This window comes from Artemia sp. Qi Xiang Cuo, chromosome 8, assembly GCF_049724085.1.
Source record: "Artemia sp. Qi Xiang Cuo chromosome 8, ASM4972408v1, whole genome shotgun sequence".
NCBI classification, from domain to species: domain Eukaryota; kingdom Metazoa; phylum Arthropoda; class Branchiopoda; order Anostraca; family Artemiidae; genus Artemia; species Artemia sp. Qi Xiang Cuo.
Window position 1 is genome coordinate 62,287,799 of NC_142801.1, and position 21,096 is coordinate 62,308,894.

Genomic DNA, 21,096 nt, shown 5'->3' on the forward strand with positions numbered 1-21,096 from the left:
AGTCATGATGATCGCCACGCCTTTGACTCTCCAATCCACCCCCTTATGCTTTTAAGGGCTGTTAAAAGAGGAGATAATCCGGCTATCATTAGGTCTCAAAGAGATATGTTTGCTAAGTTACGAGTTTGTCTTAAAATTGCTCTTAAGCAAGATTAAATGGCAGGCCACTGGATAGATCTATACCAGTTAAGGGAGGAGCCAGGCAAGGTTCAATTGTCTCACCTTGTTATTTCAGTAATCATGTCCTCGAAGCTCAGGACCAGTGTGAGATGTCTTGTGTTCTCTCTGGCCTCAATATCTCCTTAGTCACATATGCTGATGATATTTTTAATATTAGCCAAACTTTGGACAAAATTTCTGAAACTTTTCAAAAACTGCAAGCAGAATATTTAAAATCTGGTCTTCAATTAATGCTGCAAAGTCCAACGTTGTGCTTTTTAACTGGAAAGGTCCACTTTCTCATGAAATTGTACATGGGAATTCAAAGATCTGCCTGTCAGACCAAATTGTTTATCTTGGTATTCCCATTAGAAATTCCATTTCTGAAATATGTCATCTCCTAACAGAAGTCATCAAACGCCGCATATCAGCTTCCTATGCTTCCATAGTCTCTGCTAAGCTTTATTTGAATTGCCGTTATTTAGCAATGCTGTACAATACTGTTGCTTTCCCCATATCCTCTAGATTGCACCCTTCTGGAAGATTCTTACAAATGTTGATAAATTGAAAATCTGCTCCACTTTTTTCTGTTTCACAAAATACCTACTGAGATATTCAATTTGGACATGCAATTCAAAACTCACCAACAGTCTTAACATAGCAGATCCTACTATAGCTGTTGCTAAACTTATGGACAAACACAACCACAAGTTTTCAAGATATGCATGGAGCCAACTTCTTTAACTATATTTACCTTGTTATACTTGTATAGTGAGATTTTGCTTTTTTTTTCTCTCTCTCTTTGCAGTACTTTGTCAGTTTTTTTTTTTTTTTTGAACAAGTATGAGTTTTCAATAAATAATACAAATAATAATAATAGAAATCTCAGAACAAAAATATAAAACTATAAGGCAGCATGACTCAGCCAGGGGGGGGGGGCTTGAGCCCCCTTGCCGCCTATAGTGTTTCGTGATTTTCAATACACCAATAAAACAACTTGCCTATTGACAAGAATCCCATAAAATTTGCCATTTATTACTTTTTTGGATAAATTTGTTGATTAACTTGCTAAGAAATAGACATGCCTTTGGAAACAGAATTTGATCTTGAAGAAAATATAACATTCATTTGTATTGGCATACAAAGGTTAGTATAAACCTACAATTCGGGCTGTTGAGAAGAAAACATATTAAGAAAACAATTCTTATTTCATAATATCCAAAAAATGTAGTTAACACATTTTGAATATAGCCGAACTATAATTTACCCCCAACCCACCCATACTGCGTAAACATATAGGCCAAAATTATGGTTCAGTTCTGTTATAGCACCTATTTTAAGTTTTTCATATAAGTAGGGCCTGTTTCTTTGACTAATCCCAATGAAGTATCACAAACTATGATGAAAATATAATACTTTAGAAACCAATTTGGGCTATATATTTTGACATTAGAGAATGGGGGTAAAGTATTGTGGGTCTGCATGCAGAATGTGTTAGGTACAATTATTCTGCATATTATGAAGTAAGAATTGTTTTCTAACTTTACATTGTCCAAATAATTAACCCTAATCCATCCTTAATGTACAAATATATAGCCGAAATTATATATTTCCTATCTATTCTGTCACTTCTCTTTGTCTTGTCTCATGCTAAGCTGAAAGAAACTGGTTCTACAGTGCATCAATGGATGAAGAACTTAACATAGCTGCTATAACAGAACAGCACCCAAATTTTATATTTTTTTTATGCATTTTGCCACACATCACTCTTGTTTCAACCCACGTTCCTATAAATTGAGTCAATACTGATGAAATAAAAAAATGGTAACACATTGGAAATGTGAAATTTGGGACCAGTACTGGTCATAAGGAGACATACTAAGAAAACAATTCTTACTCTATAATATGCATAACAATCCTAGTTAACATATTATTCAAGGGGAGAACCTTTATTCTCAGTTCTTTCCTTTTTTTTCCAACTTTGAAAAAAAATAATTATGGAAAAAGCCATGCTTCTGATAAACATTTTCTATGTATTGAAATTTGTGCCTATAAATTTCCTTTATAAATGGCATTCATCGTGGTTGTTCCTAATTTTCTCCAGTTTTTCTCAGAAATTCATGAATTTCTTAGAACATAAATATTAACAGAGTATATACCCCTACCCTCTAATGTGCAAATATATGCTAAAAATTGCATTCTGAATCTAAATATAACCAAATGAACTTTACCCCAACCCCTAAATATATCCAAATCAGGGTATATATTTGCACATCATGGGGATGGGGGTAAAAATTCATTCGTGATGCAAATGAAGGTTATATTTAGATTCAGAATGCAATTTTCGGTACTGTTGTACTAAACGGACTCTTTTATATAGTGCTAGTTTGGTTAATGCTAATGAAATAAAATAAAATAGGATGACTATATAATAGTTTAGAAACAAATTTGGGCTATATATTTGCACATGGGGGGGGGGGGGGTAGGGGCAAAGCATAACATATATTAAATACATAATCTAACCTAACCTAGGTACCTGTGCCCCCCAAAACCCCCCCCAAAAAACAATTTAAATTTTGTATACACAATTAAAACCAAGCTATACATTGTATTTCTCTACAGTGGTGTCTTGTATCATCCTGTAAAAATGAGTTTTTCAATGCGTCTTGGGTTTGAGATATAAAAAGTCCCTATAGTACAACAGTACGCAATTTTGGGTATATGTTTGCATATTAGGGGGTGGGGTTATATACTCAGTTAATATATAGGCTCTAAGAAATTGATGAATTTCTTAGAAAACTGGGAAAATTCGGAACAACCAGGATGAACACCATCTACAAAAAAAAATTATAGTCACAAATTTCAAAACATAGAAAATATTTATCAAAGCATGGCTTTTTTTCATAACTTTTTTTCTTCGAAGTTGGAAAAAGAAGGGGACAGAGCAGTATACCTCAGGAATCCATCCCTCAAAACAATCCTCCACCCCAAGTACTTACGCGTGCCCAGTCAGTCCAACCCCCACAATCCTTTTACTCAATTCAGACCATCTCCAACCCCCCCCCCCCTCACTCATATTCCTCCCAAAAATCCACTTCCTTTCGACTCCGTTCTTCTCCGTGCGTCCAAGAAGTTACCGACCGGTTCTGGACTCCACCCGTTATTTGCCGAAACAAACCCGCCCCCTCCCCTCTCAGACACCCTCCACCGTACTTCCCTCCCTCAACATTATCTTGCCCCCCCCCCCCCATATAAAGAACACTCCCATTTTGACTTATTCCCAGATCACCAGAAAACCTTTCTCCCTTCCCTTGCACTTTATCCCCCCTGGCTACCCTACCAGTATGACTCTGGTTTAAGAGTAAGCAGGCAGAACAATCCACAGGTAACACCTCCATACAGAGTTTCTAAAACTTCAAATAGTGAGACGAATTCCACCGTAATTCCATCTTAACTTAATAATATCCCCATAATTTGTCTGCTGTCCTCCTTTTCTCTCAAGCCTGGTCCAGTCCTGCCTTTTAATAGTGCCTCAAACCCATCCCCTTACCCACAGCATCCTTCTCATAAACTTCAACCCCAAATAACTGCATCCCAAATTGAAAAAAAAATTCCAATACCCAAATCAGTTTAAATTTCCAACTTTCCTATTTCCAATGCTGAGAGCCTGAATTTTGATAAAAATTACAGAACTCTAGGGCATCTCTGAAAATCATAAAATTAATATTATTGCTGTGACAGAGGTTCAGTCCCAGAACCCAATTTTCCTAAAAATAAGCAATTATACTCAGTTTATCTCCTGACCACCCTCTCGGGAAGAAAGGGGGTGGTATATTATTTTTTGTCTGAGATAACCTCCAACCTAAACTCATCCCCACCCCCAACTTATCAGATTATGATGAAATCCTATGACTGAGCTGTAGACCAAAAGTACTTCCTGCCCTTTCAATTAGATAAAAAAAAAAAAATTTTTTTTTTAACTGAAACTAAGAAGTGACATTAAAACTTAAAACAAACAAAAATTATTCTGTATATGAAAGGGGCTGTCCCCTCCTCAATACATTGCTCTTTACGCCAAAGTTTTTTATTGTTTTAAAAAATTATATTGAGGAGGGGACAGCCCCTTTCATATACAGAATAATTTCTGTTTGTTTTAATGTCGCTCCTTACTTTCAATTAAAAAAACTTGTTATTTTTTATTTAATTTCTGAACGTTTTTGAATTAATGCAGCTTTGATTTTGGCTCACTGTGCATGAATAATTAAAACGAAATTTGAGTATTAATTTTACTTTTTTGGCTAAATGGCTTTCTCAAAACTTTTTTCTGACGTAATTTACGAATTAACTTACGTAACGAACTTCTATATTCGTATGCTTTATTACATATATTAGGGAGTTTGCCCCCTAGTCGATACCTTGCTCTTTAAGCTAAAGTTCGAATTTTGTTTGAATCCCAAACCCATGAATCACAAAGGCTGGTTCATTAGAATAGATAGCTCTTTTGAAAGTACTAAAAAAACTTTAGTGAAAAGGACAAGGTATTGACTAGGGGGCGAACCCCCTCATATACGTAATAATTTCTGTTTGTTTTAAGCTTTAATGTTGCTCCTTAATTTCAGTTGAAAAAACTATTTTTTTTATTTAATTTCAGATCATTTTTTTAATAATGCTAGGAAATCCAGCACCCCCTTCATAGAAATGTCCCTTCGCCAAGGAAACATCCTCCATGGAAGGATCCTCCCCCGTAAGCCCCTCCTCCGACACCCCCCCATCAGAAAAAAATCCCCCTGATACGTCCTTATACTTCCCATTAACCAATACTATGTGTAAACAATGGGCAAAGTTCCTAACTTCCAGCCCTTCCCCCGGGAACTGTTGGGGATTAAGTCATCCTCAAAGACATATTTATTAGATTTTTGACTATGCTGAACAAAATGGCTATCTCGAAATTTTGATAGGGCGACTTTGGGAAAAAAATGAGATTGGGAGGGGGCCAAGTTGTCCTCCAATTTTTTTGGTCACTTAAAACCGGCACCAGAACTTTTAGTTTCGATTCAAATGAGCCCTCTTACGATATTCTAGGACTACTGGATTGATACAATCACCCCTGGGAAAAAAAACAAATAAACATGCATCCATGATCTTTCTTCTGACAAAAAATACAAAATTCCACATTTTTGCAGATAGGAGCTTGAAACTTCTGCAGTAGAGTTTCTGAAATGCTGAATCCAATAGTATGATTTTCATTAAGTTCTATGACTTTTTTGGGGGTGTTTCCCCCTTTTTTCGAAAATAAGGCAAATTTTCTCAGGCACATAACTTTTAATAAGTAAAACTAAACTTAATGAAACTTATATATTTGAAATCAGCATAGAAATTTGATTCTATTGATATATCTATGGGTATCAAAATTCCGGTTTTTAGAGTTTTGGCTACTATTGAGCCAGGTTGATCCTTACTTACAGCTTGTTACCATGAACTGTATGATTGTAGCTGATGTGTTTTATCATTCCCCTAACCAAAGTATTGACCAGAAACACAAATTTATACAACAATTTCTTATAAGTGCTGACTTTGTGTTATCAAAGTATCCAAACACTGGTATTTGCTTACTTGGCAATGTGAATGACCTGAGGATGGACCCTATCTGTACCTCTCTTAATATTAAACAACTGGTTAAAATATCTACAACAAAAGGTAACACCTCTCTGGATGTTATTTGTTCAAACATGAGAAAGTATTACAACTCCCTGCAAGCACTGCCACCATTAGGAGGCAGTTACCACCATTATCTTCTTTTTTCTCTTAGGATTAACACCCTTTCAACCCTTTATGACAATAGGTGGAAATTTGTTGATGACTAGACAGTTTTAGAGATATGTCATAAAAACATTTTTAGCAACCCAATGGGTGTACTCCAAGATATTGCCTGTGGGGCCTCTTCCCCTGACATGAAAGTTAACCCTTCTAATCTGCAAGTCTCAGTAAGTTTCCTTAAATCCCCTCCCCTTTTTCTTGCTCTTATTCCTCCTGAAACCTCTGTCACATCTCTTAAACTCCTTGGCAGTGTTACCAACACCTCAAAACAAAATGTACCACAAATTGCATGAAAAATGTACCAAAGACCAAAAAATTGTACCCTATCCCGAATTTTTTTTCTGCGTGTTCTTCTTCTTCTTCTAATTCACAGCAGGCGGGCTATTCAGTTAGTACTATTTAGCCCTTTTCTTTTTGCTTCACTCTGTGGGCTACAGAGCTACTGGCTTGGTCGTCTCTTATTTGTGTTATGCTTCGCGTAACAGCAGATCATTGCTGACGTAAAGTACTATCTATGAAAATTTTGCATACAACATTTTCATTCACTTTCTTTCTCCATTCCTTTGTTTTTCTTTCTCTTCTAATACAGTACATTACTCCTGGCAATACTTCAAGAAGTTCTTTGGAGTAACATATTTTACAACAGAAACATTTTACTACAGGCCAACAAAAGTCATTGTTTTTCAACCATTTATAAGCTTGATAAACTTTTTCAAACTCAAAACGAGCATAACTTAACATGAGTAGGGCTCAAAACCCAATGCCAGAACATAACTTGCACTTTACTAAAAAAACATAAATGTTTTTACTTTTATAACTTTAATAAACCAAATAATATTAACATTTTGATTGCTAAATACCAGTGAATATTAAACTGACAATGCACATTCATTTGTATTTTTTTCAGTAAAGTGTAACTTATGTTCTGGCCTTGGGAAGCACATAGGGGCTTTGAACCCTACTCATGTTAATTTCTGCTTGTTTTGAGTTTGACTTGTTTTTTTTTGTAATTTCTGTTCGTTTTGGGTTTCATTTATTTATCAATGCTGATTTGTGGTAGTTTTATGCTTGGTAGATTATTTGATTTTATTTTTGCTCTTTTTTCGTTTAATGGAGTTTGAGAAACTTATCTACTTTCTTTGAGAAACTTATTTACTTTGAGAAACTTATTTTGGGGAAAAAGTTTTTTTAATTAATTTCTGTTTGTTTTATATTGACATAGTCTTTTCAGGGAAAAAGAAAATAATAGTTAAAATCTTTTCGTTTTTTCAAGACTTCATAATTTGGCCTGCTATTTGTATGCCAGATAGAAAGTTTCAGCAATTTTTAACGACAAACACCCTTTTAAAAATCTGGACACAAATAATAGTGTTTAATTTAGTTTCATACATCCTCTAGTTGACCTGAAATATAAAACTTGACACCATTCACAAAAAAATCTGTTTACTTTCTTTGATAGCTTGGATACACTTACTCTATTTGGATTTGGTTAAATTTTAAGAGCAGAAGTAGTCCCAAAAGTTTGAACATAATACCCTCAGTCCCTCAGTTGTTCTTGGGATACTGCTGAGATGCCTTATTGGGAATTAGCACTAAAACAATTCGTTTTGATTTAATCTTAAGGCAAAATTTTGTTTGTAAACATAATGGGCAAATGGGAGGATGGGTGTGGGAGGAGGATTATTTGCCCTCTAATCACTTTCCACTATTAAAAAGGGGATAAGCCATTCCAATTTCCAATCGAATGAGCCCTTTTCCAAGTTTCTACAACAACTCCTTCGATACGAAGAGCCCTGGTCTAAAGGAAAAAAAAAAATAATAAATTGTGCCAACATTGTTCTTTACTTAGGCGATTGAGCTGTCTATGATAATTTCTGTTCGTTTTAAGTTTTAATGTTGCTCCTTACTTTCAGTTGAAAAAACTTGTTTTTTTTTTATTTAATCACTGATACAGATACAGCCCAATATTTACATGAGTCTGCAATTTACCTGAAATAGGACACCTTTCCTGTTGCAGAATCTGAGCAATCAAATGCAGACTGAAACCATATGTCATCTCATTCAGAAGAGAAGAGGTACTCAAGTTCAAAGCATTCACCTAACACAGTGGTCAGCAGCCATTTTAGTTAAGAGACTCAAATATAAACAATGGGGTGATTATTTAATATCTTACAAAAATATGTGTTTATTAATGTATCAAATCTATAACATAGCTTTAGACCTTGACTCAATTGCAAGTGCCCCACCTGCAATTGCCCCCAACCACAAATATTACTATTTATCAATTTCTTCCAATTTGAAATGGGATGCCCATATAATGTTCTACAACAAGCAAACTCCTTGCTTTCCCTCCTTAAACTTTTAAATAAATTTAGTTGCCCCAATCACATTTACTTTAAGTATATGTTTCTTCTGTGCATCCCATATTAGAGTATGCTTGTCCTGTGTGGCACCCTGGTCTCTCAAATGAAACAACACAAAAAATTGAAAATGTCCAAAACAGATTTTTTCAGTTTTTATCTTTTTTACTAGTTGCCATTTTGCAGTTTTTAATACAAGTGACAAAGGAATCATATCGCATTCTGATATTTTTTTTTTTTTTGCATTGTTTGCCAATTTTTTAGTTGTTGTGCTTTTGTTATGATTTTCATGTTTATTTGTTTTTTATGGACTTTGAAATTTGAATTTTGCCCTTAGGGCTTGTGATAGTAATTTCTCAAAATAAATATCTATCTATCTATCTATCTAACTAGGATTATTATGCACATTATAAAGTAAGAATTGTTGGTAAATATATACCAAATCATATTACTGAGTTAGGAATAAAGTGAATACACTATTCAATGCATTTTTTTATGCTGATTACAAATATAATAATAATTTCTATTGGAAAGAAATTTTAGCCCCCCCCCCCCTATATATGCCAATTCAAGTTTAAACTTACCTCCCATTTACATCAGAAACAAAATTTGCCCCCCCCCCTAATGTAGAAATATATACCCTGAATTGGCATATATAGGGGGGGGGGGGCTGAAATTAATTTCCAATAGAAATGATTATTATATTTGTTATAAGCATAAAAAAAAGGCATCAAATGGTGTATTAACTTTATTCCTAACTCAATAATATGATTTGGAATATATTTACCAAATTGTTTTCTTAACATGTCTCATTATGACCAGTGCTGGTCCCAAATTTATACCAAATTTGGTCTACATATTTGCATATTGGGTGGAATTGGGGTCTTGGGGGTAAAGTTTAAGTTCACTGTATTCAAAATGTATTAATTACAATTTTTCTACATAGGCTATTATGAAGTAAGAATTGTTTTCTTTGCAAGTTTCCTTCTCAACAGCCCCAATCCTAGGTTCATGCCCAAAAGACACCAAGTAGCATATTCACTTTGTCCCTAAGTCCATGGAGTAATCAAATTAACCAGACTAAATATTATCTAGCTAACCCAACTACTTTCCAAGAGCAATAAAAGCTTTTATCCAGGACTATGCCGAAATGGTAAAATAAACATTTTTGTTATTGATTTACAAACCTTTCTGACACTGAATCCCTCTTCCAACAGCCCATATGTAAGAAACTCAAAACCAGTGGGGATACATTTCGAATGAATTTGCTTCAACTACAGTGTTACCAAAGTCATGATCTGAATTTGGCCGCTGGCGCTACATCGATTTCCACGAAACACGCTTAAATTTGTGTGTCCTGGGTTACATCTGGTGAAGTCGAAATTATGTAGAAAAGCACCATCCATGAAGTTGGATCTTGGGCAAATGACCGCTTACTCTTTATGCAGTTTGAGCTTGCTTTTATGTATTTTTATTTTATTTAAAAATTTTTTGCTTAAAAAGTATCAAAAATTGCATCAATATGAAGAAATAGTAATTTATCACTCGTCTGTCTATTTTACAAAAGCTGAAAAATAATGACGAAGATGGTGAGAAAAGTTAAAATAAAAGACAGAAGAAACTTCACTCAGGCTTGAATAATAGGCAATTTGAGTTAGAGTCTGTTTTTTCTTAAATTAACTATTTCTAGACATTTTGCACTAAACCCTAGGTTCCCAAATTTACAATTTTCTTGGCTGAAATATTGCATTAAAACTGGACAAGTGTTGGGTCAAGTACTTTATTTTAAAATCTTTTGCTTAAAAAGTAGCAAAAATTGCATTAATCTGAAGAAATAGTAATTCATCACTTATCTGTCTATCTTACAAAATCTGAAAAATAATGACGAAGATGATGAGAAAAGTTAAAATAAAAGACAGAAGAAAGTTCACTCAAGCTTGAATAGTAGGCAATTTGAGTTAGAGTCTGTTTTTTCCTGAATTAACCATTTCTAGACATTTTGCACTAAACCCTGGGTTAGTATCAGTACTAAGTGCTCGAAGTAAATTGTACTTAAGTACGGAAATACATGGCTTGAAGGCTTTTTTTGCAAGGTAAAGAATATGGTTAGGTCGTCAGGAGAGAAGCTGACATTAGTTGTTATATTGCTTCCAGTGGAGAAGTGAAAAGGTACTCCATTCTAGTACCACCAGGGCCGTATCCAGGTGGGATCTGGACCAATGAAGACCGGTCATTTTTTGACAGATTGACAGATCCGTCAACAGATGACTGGTCTTCACTGGTCCAGATTCTGGAATCTGGTTCTAGAAATCTGTCAGTGGAGACTGAACTTAAACCATGAAACCTTCGCCTAGAGAGATGCCATAGCACTATGATCAATAGCATAGTTTAACATCCCACAACTTCGAAAAACGATGTCTGAAAAAAAGCCTTTATTTTAGTGAGGAGTCATGACATCTGTGTTTACTTTTAGCATCAAAAACTTCTCAAACCTAGCATCTTCTAAGTGTTTTCAGTTTTCAGTCAATACATCTCCTGCAGTGGAAAATAGGCGTTCAACAGGTGCAGAAGATAGGAGAGTGATATTAAATTTCTTAAACAGTTTTCTAACTTTAGGATAGTCTTTCAGAAAATCTAGGGTCCTCCTCTTGTCTTTAATTAAGCCACTTTATAAGAAAGGTGATAAGAGTGAGTGTCGTAATCATTGAGGCATTAGTCTGGTCTCTGTAGGTAGCAAATTACTTATTAATATGATACTTTTTAGACTGAGAGGTGTTGAAGACAAAGTTTTAAGAGAAGAACAGTGCGGTTTTAGAAAAGGTAGAGGATATGTCAACTGAACTTTTACTCTTAGATTAATAATTAAGATGTGCCTGAGTCGTCAAACACCTTTGCTTTTCAGTTTTATAGATAATGAGCAAGCGTTTGATTCTGTTGAAAGAAGAGCTTTATAAAAAAAAAAAAGTTTTATCCTTGTATGGTATACCAGACAAATACATTAAATTGATGAGTGCTATGTACGAGAATAGCACTGCTGCTGGTAAGGTAGGAAAGGAGGTTAGCAGTTGGTTTTGTATTAAATCAGGAATTAAGCAGGGTTGTGTTCTATTTGCCTTTATATGGACTATTTTGATGGATTTTGTCTGAAGGAGCGTAGGAAAGGCAATGGGAGACCATGGAATCAAATAGGGAGGAAAAAGTCTCCTGGACTTAGATTTTGCTAATTGTTTTAGCATCCTAAATGAAAGTGTGAGCAAAATGAATGAACTCTTAGAGGTTTTGTGAGTTCAGGGTGGTAGAATAGGTTTGAAAATTCATGTTAAGAAGACTAAGTCACTAAGGCTAGGAATATATGAAGATGAAATGGTGACGTTGGGTAACGAAAAGATTGATCATGTAGGCAGCTTCACTTACCTTGGTAGTATTATTAGTAAAGACGGTGGGAGCAGTGAAGATGTTAAAAGTAGAATAGCCAAGGCTCAGGGTGTTTTTTCACAGTTAAAAACAGTTTGGAAGAATAGGAAGACAAGTCTGCAAACCAAGATTAGGATATTAGAAGCTACAGTTATGACAGTGGTCAAATACGTCGCTGAAGCACGGGCCCTTCGAAAAGGGGATGAAGATTTGCTAGATATTTTCCAGAGGAATTGCTTATGGATTGTTTTGGGTACCCGGCTGACTGACCGTATTTCAAACAGTAGGCTGTACGAAAAATGCGTTTCCATACCGTTTTCTAGGGCTATAGTGAAAGAAAGGTCAAGGTGGCTAGGGCACGTTGTGCGGATGAAAGATGACAGATTGCCGAAGATTGTCCTTTTCGGCCAACCAGCTAGGGCTAAACAGAAAGCAGGTCGTCCTCATCTGGGGTGGGAGGACGTCATAAAGAAAGATTTAAGGAAATGATAATTTCCTGGGAGGGTGTAAAAAGGGAGGCCTTGGATAGATTGGGATGGAGAAGGAGCGTGCGTAGCTCTGTCGGCCTCAGGCGGCTTGGTGCTGCGGTGAGTTGTTAGTAGTAGTAGTATTAGTTTCATTGGTACCAGACTTCTCAGCCCTTTCAGCCAGCTCATCACCGGAGACAAGCATCGCAACTTTTTTCATTTCTAAGTTCACTAAGTCTATTATTCGTTTTTTTACCCTTGCATGGCTGGAATCAACAAACGTAATTTGAAACTTGGGCGAGAACAAGTAGCTGTGACAAGTTCACTTAAGGCTTTCTCTTCCAATTCCAATGAGAAAAAATGTGAGAAGCGTTCACGCCAACCACCTAAAATGGCCTCTACTAATGGCAAAGTATGCTTGAGAATACGGATATTCTGAAGTCATTTCAGTTTAATCTTCAAACTATAAAGTACTGGCAAAACAGCACCAAGATAGGGATTTTTTTGCCTTTTAAAAAATCTAAGGCTTGGCACAATGGATTTGTAATAAGCACATGCTCCTTAAGCAGATCCTTCTCCACTAGCTTCAACTTTAGAAGCTTCGGTTCTTCAAAGGCACTGGAAAGCTTTTTTGCAACAGATATGGCTACAACACGCTTTACTGTACCATGGAGATAGTACCAGTGTGTAGCATTTGGTATGACTGGGCACCTTCCAGTAATTTTCAAAAACTTGTCAGCCCCCTTTGTGCTATGATTTGTCGCATTCCGTATGGTTTGGCATTTGGACATGGCGGATTAATAAAGTCTTCTTGAAGATGGCAATTAGCTGAAAATACTCGAAAACTAATAAAAATAACTATCAGCTTCGTCCCTGGTGTGATTGAGCTTCAAAGCCACGCTACAGTTCACTTCTTCCTCAATTCTGTCTAACTGTAAGCAACTTTGCTTCTGAAGTTTAAATACAGTTGTGCAAAATTACTGGACAGTTAAGGCTATTGAAAGATCATGGTAATTAGAAAATAGTTGCCAAACAAAAGTCTATTTTCAGAAGCCTGTTGTGTCCTGTAATTCAGAATACCAAAATTATGTTTTCTTCACCATACACTTACCTTCAGATCAAAGGCAACGCTATAGCACTGCCTATAGTAAAGGCCATGCAGCTCCAATGTTTTACTATTATTTTTTTTCAGAGGCACTTTATATGGAAGGGGTCGTCACATAAATTTTGAAGGGGGCTCTTTCGATTGGAAATCGGAAGTTCTAGTGTCCTTTGTAAGAGTCAGAAGTGATTGGAGAGCAACTAGCCCCCACGCCCTTTTTTTTTACCAAATACATCCGATAAAATTTTGAGATAGCCATTTCGTTAAAAATAGTTAAAGATCATATAACAAACAATCCTCTGTCAACGCACATCCTCAAGGCTCGGGGGCAGGCGTTGCAAGTTATGACCTGGGGGCGTATTTGGTTCTTATGGACGGAATGCTCGTATAAACTTCAGAGAGGGCTCATTTGATTTGAATTTGAAAGTTCTAGTTCACTTTTTAAGATTAAGAAGAGATCAGAGGGTAACCAGCCTCCTCCTACGCCCTTTATCCCAAATGCATCTGATAAAAATTTGGAGGTATCCATTTTGTCAAAAACAGTTCAAAGATTTTATAACAAAAACCCCGGTGTCGACAACCCCCTCAGGGCCCGAGGGTGGGTGTTGTACGTTATGCCCTGGGGGCATAAATGGTTCTTATGGAAGGGATCCTCGTGTAAACTTCAGAGAGGGCTCATTTGATTGGAAATTGAAAGTTCTAGTTAACTTTTAAAAGTTCTAGTTTCTAGTTCACCAGAGAAGGCTCATTTCATTGGAGATTGACAGTTATAGTTCACTTTTTAAGAGACAAAAGAGATCCGAGGGCAACTAGCCCCCCCCCCCCCCATGCCCACTTTTCCTCAAGCCCATCCGATAAAAACTTTGAGATAGCCATTTTTTAGAAATAGTTTAAAGATCATAAAACGAAATCTCCGGGGTCAACACAGCCCCCCAGGGCCCGGAGGCAGGCGTTGTAAGTTATGCCCTGGGAGCATATATGGTTTTTATGAAAGGGATGCTCGTATAAACTTCAGAGAAGGCTAATTTGATTGGAAATTGAAAGTTTGAGTTCATTTTTTAGGATTCAAAAGAGATCCGAGGGCAACTATCCCCCCAATGTCTTTTTTCCGCAGCCCGTTCGATAAAAATTTGGAGATAGCCGTTTTTTAAAACTAGTTCAAAGGTCAGATAAGAAAAACTCCGGTGTCGATATAACCCCCCAGGGCCCAGGGGCAGGTGTTCTAAGTTATGCCCTGGGGGAATATATGGTTCTTCTGGAAGGGATGCTCGTATAAACTTCATAGAGGGCTTATTTAATTCAAAATTGAAAGTTCTAGTACACTATCTTAGAGTCAAAAGACATCAGAGGGGAACTAGCACCCCATGCCCTTTATTCCCCACACCCATTCGATACAAATTTTGAAAAAGCCATTTTTTTTATTAGTTCAAAAAATTAAATGACAAAATCTCTAGTGTCGACAAAACCCCCCAGGGCCCGAGGGGAAGGCGTTATAAGGTAAGTGCTGGGAGCGTATATGCTTCTTATGAAATGGATGTTTGTACAAACTTCAGAGAGGGCTCATTTGATTGGAAATTGAAAGTTCTAGCTCACGTTTTAAGAGTCAAAAAGAGATCCAAGGCAAACTAGCCCCTAACCCATCCAATAAAATATTGAGATAGCCATTTGGTTAAAAATAGTTCAAAGGTCAGATAACAAAACTCCGGTGTCGACACAACCCCTCAGGGCCCGGGGGCTGGCATCGTAAGTTAAGCCTTGGGGGCATATATGGTTCTTATGGACGGAATGCTCGTACAAACTTCAGAGGGCTCATTTGAATGTAAATTGAAAGTTATAGTTTAATTTTTAAGAGTCAAAAGAGATCGGACTCTTAGACCATTCCCTTTTTTCCTCAAACCCATCTGATAAAAATTTTGAGATAGCCATTTTCTTAAAATAGTTCAAAGGTCAGATAAAAAAAAACTCCGGTGTCAACACAACCCCCCAGGGAGCAGGCGTTGTAAGTTATGCCCTGGGGGCGTATATGGTTCTTATGAAAGGAATGCTTGTATAAACTTCAGAAAGGGCTCATTTTACTGGAAATTGAAAGTTCTAGTTCACTTTTTAAGAGTCAAAAGAGATCCGAAGGCACCTAGCCCCTCGATGCTCTTTTTCCCCAATTCCATCCAATAATAATTTTGAGATAGCCATTTTGTTAAAAATAGTTCAAAGTTCAAATAAAAAACTCAGATGTCGATGCAACCCCCCAGGGCCCGGGATAGGCGCTGTAAGTTACGCTCTGGGGGCATATTTGGTTCTTATGGAAGGGATACTCGTATAAACTTCGGAGAGGACTCATTTGATTGGAAATGGAAAGTTTAGTTCACTCTTTCAGAGTAAAAAAAGATCCAAGGGTAAATAGCCCCACCCTCTCTGGCCCTTTTTTCTCCAAACCCATTCAATACAAATTTTGAGATAGCGATTTTTTTAAAATAGTTAAAACATCAGATAACAATATTTTCAGTGTCAACCCAACCTCGTAGAGCCCGGGGGCAAGTGTTTTAATTTATACCCCGGAGGCGTTTACGGTTTTTATGTAAGGGGTGGTCGTATAAACTTCGAAGGTGGCTCATTTGATTTGAAATTGATTTTAAGTTACCTTTTTTATGGGTCAAATGTTAACGGAAGGTATCTACCCCCACCCCCTGACACAAAAACCCTCTTTTACCCAAATTCATCAAATGAAAAATTTTGAGATAGTCAGTTTGTTTGATATAGTCCAACGATAAGATAATAAAAACTTCTTTGTCAATATACTCCCCCCCGAGCCACGGAAAGGGTTGTAAATTATGACGACTAGCTCCTCTCCTTTCCAATCTTCTTTTCCCCAAATGCGTCCAATCGATTTTTTATAAAGCCATTTTGTTAAAAATAGACCAAAGATAATATAGCAAAAACTCCAGAGATAAAACAGCCCCTCCCCCCGAACCTGGGGGCAAGTGTTGTAAAATGTGTCCTGGGGGGCATATAAGGTTTCTATAGAAGGAATGGGATAATACCATTTCATATAACTGTCACAAGCACAAAACGTCATTTCGTCGACAAGGAAAATCCGTCAGAACATCGACACGTCAGGACATTGACAGTCATAACATCGGCACATCGGGACATCGACAGTCACAATCGTTACCCGTCAGAACGTTTACAGTCATAACATCGACACGTCAGTTCATCAACAGTCACAACCGCTACCCGTCAGAACGTCGACAGTCAAAACATCGACACGTCAGTTTATCGAAAGTCACAATCGCTACCCGTCAGAACGTCGACACGTTATAACAGCAATTTTTTTTAGATGTTATGACGTGTCGATGTTATGACTGTCGATCTTCTGACGGATTTTCATTATGAAATTTCTTTTTAGATGTTATGACTGTCGACGTTCTGACGGTTAGCGATTCTGACAGATTTTCGTTATGTAAAAAAATTTATAAGTTTATATAATAGTAATAAATATATAATAGTTTAGAAACAAATTTCAGCTATATATTTGCACATCAGGGGGGTGGGGGGAAAGCATAGCATATGTTAAATACGTAACCTAACCTAGGTACCTTTTCCCCCTAATCCCCCCAAAACTAAAGTTTTAAAATTTTAGATGTTATGAAAATTTTTTTTAGATGTTATGACGCGTCAATGTTATGACTGTCGACGTCCTGAGTGTTAGTGCCTCTGACGGATTTCTGGTATGAAATTTTTTTTTAGATGTTATGAAGTGTCGATGTTATGACTGTCGACGTTCTGACGGTTAGTGGTTCTAACAGATTTTCGTTATGTAAACAAATTTATAAGTTTATATAATAGTAATAAATATATAATAGTTTAGAAACAAATTTCGGCTATATATTTGCACATCAGGGGTAGGGGTGGTGGTGGTAAAGCATAGCATATGTTAAATACGTAACCTAACCTAGGTACCTTCCCCCCCTAATCCCCCAAAAAATAAAGTTTTTAAATTTTAGATGTTATGAAAATTTTTTTAGATGTTATGACGCGTCAATGTTATGACTGTCGACGTCCTGACGATTAGTGGTTCTGACGGATTTCCGTTATGAATTTTTTTTAGATGTTATGACGTGTCGATGTTATGACTGTCGACGTTCTGACGGATTTTCGTTACGAAAACAAATTAGATGTTATGATGTGTCGATATTATGACTGTCGACGTTCTGACGGTTAGTGGTTCTGACGGATTTTCGTTATAATTTTTTTTAGATGTTATGACGTGTCGATGTTATGACTGTCGACATTTTGACGGTTAGTGGTTCTAACAGATTTTAGTTATGAAACAAATTTATAAGTTTATATAATAGTAATAAGTATATAATAGTTTAGAAACAAATTTCGGCTATATATTTGCATATCAGGGGGTGTCAATATTATGACTGTCGACATTCTGACGGTTAGTGGTTCTGACGGATTTCCGTTATGAATTTTTTTTTAGACGCTATAACGTGTCAATGTTATGACTGTCGACGTTCTGACGGATTTTCGTTATGAAAAAATTAAATGTTATGATGTGTCAATGTTATGACTGTCGACGTTCTGACGGTTAGTGGTTCTGACGGATTTCCGTTATGAATTTTTTTTTAGACGCTATGACGTGTCAATGTTATGACTGTCGACGTTCTGACGGATTTTCGTTATGAAAAAAATTAGATGTTATGATGTGTCAATGTTATGACTGTCGACGTTCTGACGGTTAGTGGTTCTGACGGATTTCCGTTATGAATTTTTTTTTTTTAGACGCTATGACGTGTCAATGTTATGACTGTCGACGGATTTTCGTTATGAAAAAAATTAGATGTTATGATGTGTCAATGTTATGACTGTCGACGTTCTGACGGTTAGTGGTTCTGACGGATTTCCGTTATGAATTTTTTTTTTTAGACACTATGACGCGTCAATGTTATGACTGTCGACGTTCTGACGGATTTTCGTTATGAAAAAAATTAGATGTTATGACGTGTCAATGTTATGACTGTCGACGTCCTGACGGTTAGTGGTTCTGACGGATTTCCGTTACGATTTTTTTTTTTAGACGCTATGACGTGTCAATGTTATGACTGTCGACGTTCTGACGGATTTTCGTTATGAAAAAAATTAGATTTTATGATGTGTCAATGTTATGACTGTCGACGTTCTGACGGTTAGTGGTTCTGACGGATTCTCATTATGAAATTTCTTTTTAGATGTTATGACGTGTCGATGTTATGACTGTCGACGTTCTGACGGTTAGTGGTTCTAACAAATTTTCGTTATGTAAAAAAAATTATAAGTTTATATAATAGTAATAAATATATGATAGTTTAGAAACAAATTTCGGCTATATATTTGCATATCAGGGGGGTGGGGGTAAAGCATAGCATATGTTAAATAGGTAACCTAACCCAGGTACCTTTTCCCCCCTAATCCCCAAAAAACTAAAGTTTTTAAATTTTAGATGTTATGAAAAATTTGTTAGATGTTATGACGCGTCAATGTTATGACTGTCGACGTCCTGACGGTTAGTGGTTCTGACGGATTTCCGTTATGAATTTTTTTTTTTAGATGTTATGACGTGTCGATGTTATGACTGTCAATGACAGATTTTGGTTATGAAAAAAAAATTAGATGTTATGACGTGTCAATGTTATGACTGTTGACGTTCTGACGAGCAGCGATTGTGACTGTCGATGTCCTGACGTGTCGATGTTATGACGGATTTTGTCGATGTCCTGAATGTAGTGGTCCTGACGTGTCGATGTCCTGACGCCTTCCCAAAGGGATGGTCGTATAAACTTCGGAAGGGGCTTATTTGATTGTAAATCAAAATTCTAGTGCCCATCTCAAGAGTCAAAAGTCATCAGAAAACAGCTAGTCCCCCCCCCCCAAGGCCCTTTTCCCCCAAATGCATTCGATTAAAATTTTGAGATAGCTATTTTCTTCAAAATAGTTTAAAAATCAAATAAAAAAAACTCTGGGGTTGACATATCACCCCAGAGCCCGGAGGCAAGTTTTATAAGCTATGCCCCGAGGGCATGTAAGGTTTATGTAAGGGATGGTCGTATAAACTTTAGAGATGGCTCATTTGATTGGAAATTGAAAGTTCCAGTTACCTTTGTATGAGTCATCACAAGTGATCTGAGGGTATCTACCCCCCCCCCCCCTTCCCCCCCAAATACATCCGATAAAAATTTTGGGATAGCTATTTTGTTCAAAATAGTCCAAAGGCCAAGTAACTATGATTCCGGGGTTGCCCCCTCCCAGCCCCGGGGAAATGGCTCTGAGTTACGGAACTTAATTATTGTTACTTTGATACTTGAATTTAGTGATTTACATGGTAACTTGGAATTACGGTACGAGGGCTGTAAGTTGTGCAAACTGCTTATTGTTAATTTGATACTTTGTTTACTTTGATACCTTGTTGACTTTGATCCTTTCTGCAATTTAATACTTTTATATCGTTACTTTAATACTAGTTTTGACACTTTGATGAAAGTTTAATGTGAAAAAAAATCTTATTTTCAAATAAGGAGATTTTAAAACTTGAAAATTTTTGCAATAAAAAAACAAACAAAAATTGATTAAAAAAAACTTTTAAATCAAAATACACTAATTATAAAGTTCACAAACAGCAGAGTAAACCAATTGGTTAAGAATCCACTGGTAAAAAGAAATAAAAAAAAGTTTGAAATCTATTTGTTAAAAAATTGTTTGGCTTGTTTGTTTCAGATCCTAAGCTAGCAACAAAATATAAATGTTAGAGTTAAAGTCCAAACTTCACAAATGGTGGTCTAATCATATTGTACTGAAACCCGGTGCCAATTGCACCGGGTTTTAGACCTTTACAGTGAGAGAAGGAGGCAAAACCCAAACTCTTGTTTGTAGTGGTTTTTGTTCATCTTAAGCTTTATTTGCATAATCAATTTAAGTTTTGATCGTTTTAAGATTTATTTATTCATTTATATTACTACCTATTGTATATTTGTTTGCTATGATTGTTTATTTAATGTCTGTTTGTTTTGGGTTTTATTTATACTTTAAAGACCAAATATTTGCTTTTGTTTACAGCTTGATTTACATACCGAGTTTAAGCTTTACTTATTTAAAGATTTGTTTATTCTTCTATATAAGTACCTGATGTATGTTTTTTTGCTGTGATTGTTTATTTAATTTCTCTTTTTTTTGGGTTTTACTTATTCTTTAGTAGTAATTTCTGATCGTTTTGAGTTTGAGTTATTGTTGGTTTCTATTTCTTCTGATTTTAAGGTTAATATGGGCTTTACTTTTCTTTAGAAAACTTCTTTTTCTGAAAGTTTTTTTTTTTAATCAATTTATAACAAGCCCAACATTTAGAGATTTGTTCAAACTTCTAGACGACTTTAGAGAAGTTCTAGACAAAATGTACTTGGTACTTAAGTATCGACAAGTACACGAAAAATGTATTTAAGTATGTACTTAAAGTACTCTTCAAAAAATGTCTTTAAGTATTGGGAACTATACTTAAGTACATATATTTAAGTTCCGACCCAACACTGAATTGGACACAACTTCGCATATTAGCGCGATAATTATTATAGGGGTTTACAATAGACAATTTATTTGCGTCCGATTTTAAATGGTAAAAACAGTGTTAATGAAGATGTAAAATTTAATATAAACAGCCTAAGTTTTCTAGATATCCTTTGCAATGCGCATTACCATCAATCCTCTACTTAACTGGGGATACCCTGGGTAAATTACAAAAGTTCACTGT

At 36.0% G+C, this 21,096-nt stretch overlaps 1 protein-coding gene across 2 annotated transcripts in view; it reads right to left on the bottom strand.

Annotated features, from left to right (window-relative positions):
• The window catches only part of Pdss2 (Decaprenyl diphosphate synthase subunit 2), a 36,116-nt gene extending 26,521 nt beyond the window's left edge, over window positions 1-9,595 (bottom strand). For both annotated transcript variants that reach the window (XM_089093659.1, XM_089093658.1), the window contains exon 1: window positions 9,524-9,595. The gene's annotated coding sequence lies outside the window, so the exon portion shown is untranslated. The remainder of the gene's footprint in view (window positions 1-9,523) is intronic.
• Window positions 9,596-21,096: the final 11,501 nt, after the last annotated feature.